The sequence below is a fragment of the Mus pahari genome, chromosome X (genome assembly GCF_900095145.1).
Source record: "Mus pahari chromosome X, PAHARI_EIJ_v1.1, whole genome shotgun sequence".
Lineage (NCBI taxonomy): Eukaryota > Metazoa > Chordata > Mammalia > Rodentia > Muridae > Mus > Mus pahari.
The window spans coordinates 31,906,927-31,912,218 of NC_034613.1; the positions used below are offsets into that span (position 1 = coordinate 31,906,927).

Genomic DNA, 5,292 nt, shown 5'->3' on the forward strand with positions numbered 1-5,292 from the left:
GAGTACACTGTGATAAATGATGCTTTATATGTCCATATAGTGTGCCACATAGACACATATGAGGGGTATCTAACTCTCATTTATGGTCAAGTAGTGCTTCCTTATATATGTTATAAGTAGCACGAGTCCAAAAACTAATAATTTTCTGACTGAATGAATACAAAGTTGACAAAAATCCAAAGTAGGAAAAATAATGAGCAATCTAGGAGTTTCAGCAGTTGTGGAGGAATATTAACTCTGATATATTTGCAAGCAAAACTGAGAATTGGTCTCATCCCAGAAACCTCACGAAATCCTGTCTACAATAGACGGAATAGTCAAGTGGAAGCAATAAGTTGGTCTAATTTGGGCACAAATGTCAATGTCATTTTATTTTCACCCTTATGCTCCTAAGGCCCGAGGACATTCAGTTTATATAAGATTGATTTCCAGCTACAGCAACAGGGCATTTGTGGGTCAGAAAAATTCACTCACTGTCCTTTGCATTTAGGCATTATGTTATGGTTAATCAGTGATAAAAGAAGATAATAACAGTATTTGACTACCAGATTTTTGTGTTTGGGCTGGTGTTGATAAGGGCAGTCTATTTCAGGGACTTTATGTAGAATTGTCAAGGAATTCTTTATGCAGTTCAACATTGATAGTTTCTATTATACTTACAATAATAATAATAATAATAATAATAATAATAATAATAATAATAGAAATTTAATATTATAAGAATATAATAGTCCCTATTATACTTATTCACATACACATGTGGAATAAATAATTGGCATCAGTAATTCCAGATGTTCTGATTATAGAATTTACAGTTTGAATTATAGTTTCAAAAATAAAGTATTATTAGTACTAAAACGGGAATAGCTATCAATCAATTGTCTATCACCATCTCATGCTTCAATCACTACTATTCATGTAAGATATAAAGTAGGATTTCCTGGTCTTTTCACCTACTTCTATTTCATATATCTAGTTAGCAAAATGTGTTATGAAAATTTTGTACTATTATGATATCTTAGTTTTTGTTTAATCTTGTTTTATTTTATTATTCTTCCATAAAAGTCTGTTATTTTCTAATGACAGACAGAGCGTGGATCTGATGGGAGAAGCAGTTGGGAGGAAAAGAAGAGTATTAATTCTGATATATTTGCAAGCAAAACTGAGAATTGGTCACATCCCAACAGAAGAAAGGGAAACTGTAATTAGGATGTATTATGCAAAAATAACAAGCAATTTTCACTAAACAAAAGTCACAATTTCTGTCACTGTTGTTATTGTCTTTATTGCTTCTCATAGAAAGGATTTCAGGCTTCAGTGTGCAGATATGAGTTCTAGGTCTACAATAGAGCTTAAAGTATGGCTCAGTGGAACAGTCCATAAATAGTACTTATGAGGCTCTGAATTCTATGTCCAGAATGGCATGGGTAAAGGGGGGCATTTTTTACACACTATCTGTTCTACACTTGATATTAAAATGTCTATTATTAATATTATTGGTTGCTCAGTGTTTCATCCATGTGTCTAAATCATTGTACAGAAGCTTTTAAGCATTTTACATATTTGTAAAATTAGTAAGGGGCATTTCATGGGCTTTAGATCATAGAAAACCTTTTATAAAATACTTTTCAAGTGCATCAATGAAGTATTTATGTCAAATGTCAGCCAGCTGTATTCTATTATGTTGAAATTAATGTCCATTCTGTAAAAGTACTAGAATTTTGGTAAAATGCATACTGATAGCAACTACTCTGATGCCAGTGGATATAAAAATGTTAGACCTTGACTAAAGGAAACTTAGAAATTAGTGGCAATAGTCTTCAATATTGTATGTCTTCTGCTAGCCAAGTCTGAAATTTTTATTCTGGATTTAAACCATTGTTATTGTTTTGTCGACATCAACTGTAGTCCAAAATGAAGATTTGTTTAAATCATTGGAATTTAGAGAAAATAAGTTTGATTAGTTTCTCACAATTGAGTTACTTCCCAAATGATAAATAAATAAATATGATCTCCTGGGAAAGAAGATGCTTGATAAATAAATTATATATGCATCCAGTATGACAGATGTTGAGTTCAGAAACCTTTTGTCACTTTTTATTGGGAGCACCATCTTGCAATGTACAGTATGCTAATATGTCCTCATATGATTAGAGGAATCACTGCCAGTTATTGATGTGAACAGACAGTAACTGCTAATCCCAAAGCCCAGTTGTTTAGATCATGAAACTTAAACCCCATTGCCAATTATAATCATCTATGCACTGGGCATTCCTAAATATTTTTGCTCTGTGTATGCAACTGATTTTTGGCACATGACTTTATGTGATTATTCAGCTTAGAAATTCTCCTACCTTGCGGGAATGAGTGTGTATCCTATTCTTTAGTGCACACTAGGGGAAGCAGATAAAATGAACGACTCTACATTTCTCTCTGATTGCTAATAATGAAAAGGCTTCAGTATAATATAAATTGGTTCACATATTTTCCTAGGGAAGTTAATGAATTCAGTTTAAGTTTTTCTATTGTTTTCCTGTGTGTGCATTAAAGGATAAAAATATTTGTGTTTGTTTGCTTTTTTGGTTAAGTTATGCAAAGAAAACGAGAACAAAGCAACAGTAGTATGTAAGGAGAAGTTAAGTTTGACATTTTTTACTGGCCTTGGATTTAAATATGCTCTTGGATAGCTGAATATGTTCTTCATAATTCCCTTATCCTTGAAGGATACATGAGTTCATCATAAGTGCCAATTGAGATAGTGTTTCACCTCAAAAGACTTAAACACTTAAGCAATCCTATATGAAATTAGTTAAGTGGTAAATAGTGATTTCATTGACTAAAGTACCTCCTCTGACTGTGAGAAGGGACAGTGTAGTCTACCATTTCCAAACTATACCATCTTCTAATTATTGCAAGGATTCCATATTGGTGGAAAAGTACATGCAATTTTAAGTTTGAAACGTGTAAAAATTACAGAACAGTTTATGTCAAAAAAGTGCACCAGTTCACTGAATAAAAATATTTTCCCTGTTTCACTTGTGGGCTAACAAAGTGTAAATGTAACATGATAGAGAAATACGTTTATGAACCTATGGCTAATAAATGGTGAGTTTTAGCTATATCTTTAATATTTCTTGATAAGCAATGGTTGACTTCCAACAAGCAGAAACTATGATTCAAGCGTGATTCAAGAAGCCTCTTTACAAATAATATCACAATAAAGCTAGCAAACTTCAATGCCATGATTTCAACAATGAATAGATCATAAAGACAGAAAAATGAAGAAAAAGAAGCCTTAAATGACACTGCATAAATATATACACCTACAAGAAATATACAGTAAAACCCACTGAATAACACAATTCACATATTTTCCTCTCAAGTGTATGTATAGCATTCTCTAAGATAGATTGTGTATTTGGCCACAAAATATATCTTAACAATTTGAGAGAAGTGAAATCATATCAAGCATCTTTTATAATAACAATAGTATGAAACCAGAAATCAAAACAAGAGAATTGAAAAATGACACAAAATAATATATACTTTAACAGCTAATAAATGAATGAGAAACTACAAAGAACAGTTCAATAGCTAGTTAAAACAATGACTTCAGAAAATTCTCAGGCGAATAGATGGAACTAAAAAATATCCTGAGTGAGGTAACCCAATCACAAAAGAACACACACTGTATGCACTCACTGATACGTGGATATTAGCCCAAAAGCTCGGAATATCCAAGATATAATCCACAAACCACATGAAACGCTTCTTAGAAGGGGGAGCAAAATATCCATGGAAGGAGTTACAGAGACAAATTGTGGAACAGAGACTGAAGGGATGACGAACCAGAGACTGCTGCACCTGGGGATCCATCCCATATACAATCACCAAACTCAGACACTATTGTGGATGCCAACAAAAGCTTGCTGACAGGAGCCTGGTATAGCTGTTTCCTGAGAGGCTCTGCCAGTGCCTGACAAATACAGAAGTGGATGTACACAGCTAACCATTGGACTGAGCACAGGGTCCCAATGAAGGAGTTAGAGAAAGGAGTGAAGGAGCTGAAGGGGTTTGCAACCCTATAGGAAGAACAACAACCCCCCAGAGCTCCCAGGGACTAAACCACCAACCAAAGAGCAAACATGGAGGGATCCATGGCTCCAGCCACTTATGTAGCAGAGGATGGCCTCATCAGGTATCAATGGGAGAAGAGGCCCTTGGTCCTGTGAAGGCTCTATGCTCCAGTGTAGGGAATTCTAGAGCAGGGAAGTCAGAGTGGGTAGGTGGGTGGAGGAACACCCTTATAAAAGCAGGGTGAGGGGGATGGGATAGGGGATTTCCGGGGTGGAAAGAGGATAACATTGGAAATGTAAATTAAAAAAAATCCAATAAAAAAGAAACAAAAGAATATAAAAAGAGAAAATAAAACTGGAAACACACCAGCATATTTGTAGTGAAGCAACATTGGCTCTAGAAGAAGTTAATGATTATAAATATTGTATTAAGAAGACAAAACAGCTAGATATAAGCAAGCAAAGAGTATTTCATGACAGAAAAGGCAGACATGTTGGACAAGACCCCAAACGTATAGGAAACTGCTGGGAAAAAAGAGACAAATCAGATTTCATCAAATCAAAACTTTCTAGACAGCAAAGAAATCAATGAAGACATGAATAGGAAACCTAGCCAATGAAAGAATATATTTGTACATTATGAATCTAGTAAGACACCAAGCTACAAAGTACATAAGGAACTCAAGCTATTCTCTCCTTTTCTTTGTCCTCACCTTTTCTCCTGCCACACACAAATAAAACAAAATATCAGAAAATAAAGAAAGAGTAGCCCCTGGGAAAGTGGTAATCACTTTTCTCTAGGAGTATATAGAGCACTTAGAACATCATCCATAATCAAGTGAAAGGGTATACATCTAAGAATATATGGGCCACAAAATTGCACTAGATGAGCCTCCAAAAAAAAAAAAAAATTTAAAAGATGGCACAAACTTTGGGAGGGAAATAGTCTTGGGAAGACATGGGGGAAGGAAATAGATATTATCAAAACATTTTGTGTGAAATTCTTGAGTAATTCATGTTTTAAAATGAGAATTAAAGAAAAATGAGAAAGAAAAGTTAAAACCCAAACAATTAAAATTAAAATGATTAGATGCCACGAAGTAGGTGGCAATGCCTTAACCGTATGTGTGTTGTTAGGCCCAAGGGCCTCTTCCATCCTTGTCAAGGGGAGTGCTAACCTTCTCTTGTGAGGCTACGCCAGTGCCTGGTAAACACC

At 34.6% G+C, this 5,292-nt stretch overlaps 1 non-coding gene across 1 annotated transcript; it reads right to left on the reverse strand.

The window, feature by feature from the left end:
- Nucleotides 1-5,150: 5,150 nt before the first annotated feature.
- Nucleotides 5,151-5,274, reverse strand: LOC115063244. Its single transcript, XR_003843118.1, has one exon. It is a non-coding gene; the product is annotated as a U6atac minor spliceosomal RNA (small nuclear RNA).
- Between the last annotated feature and the right edge of the window lie 18 nt (nucleotides 5,275-5,292).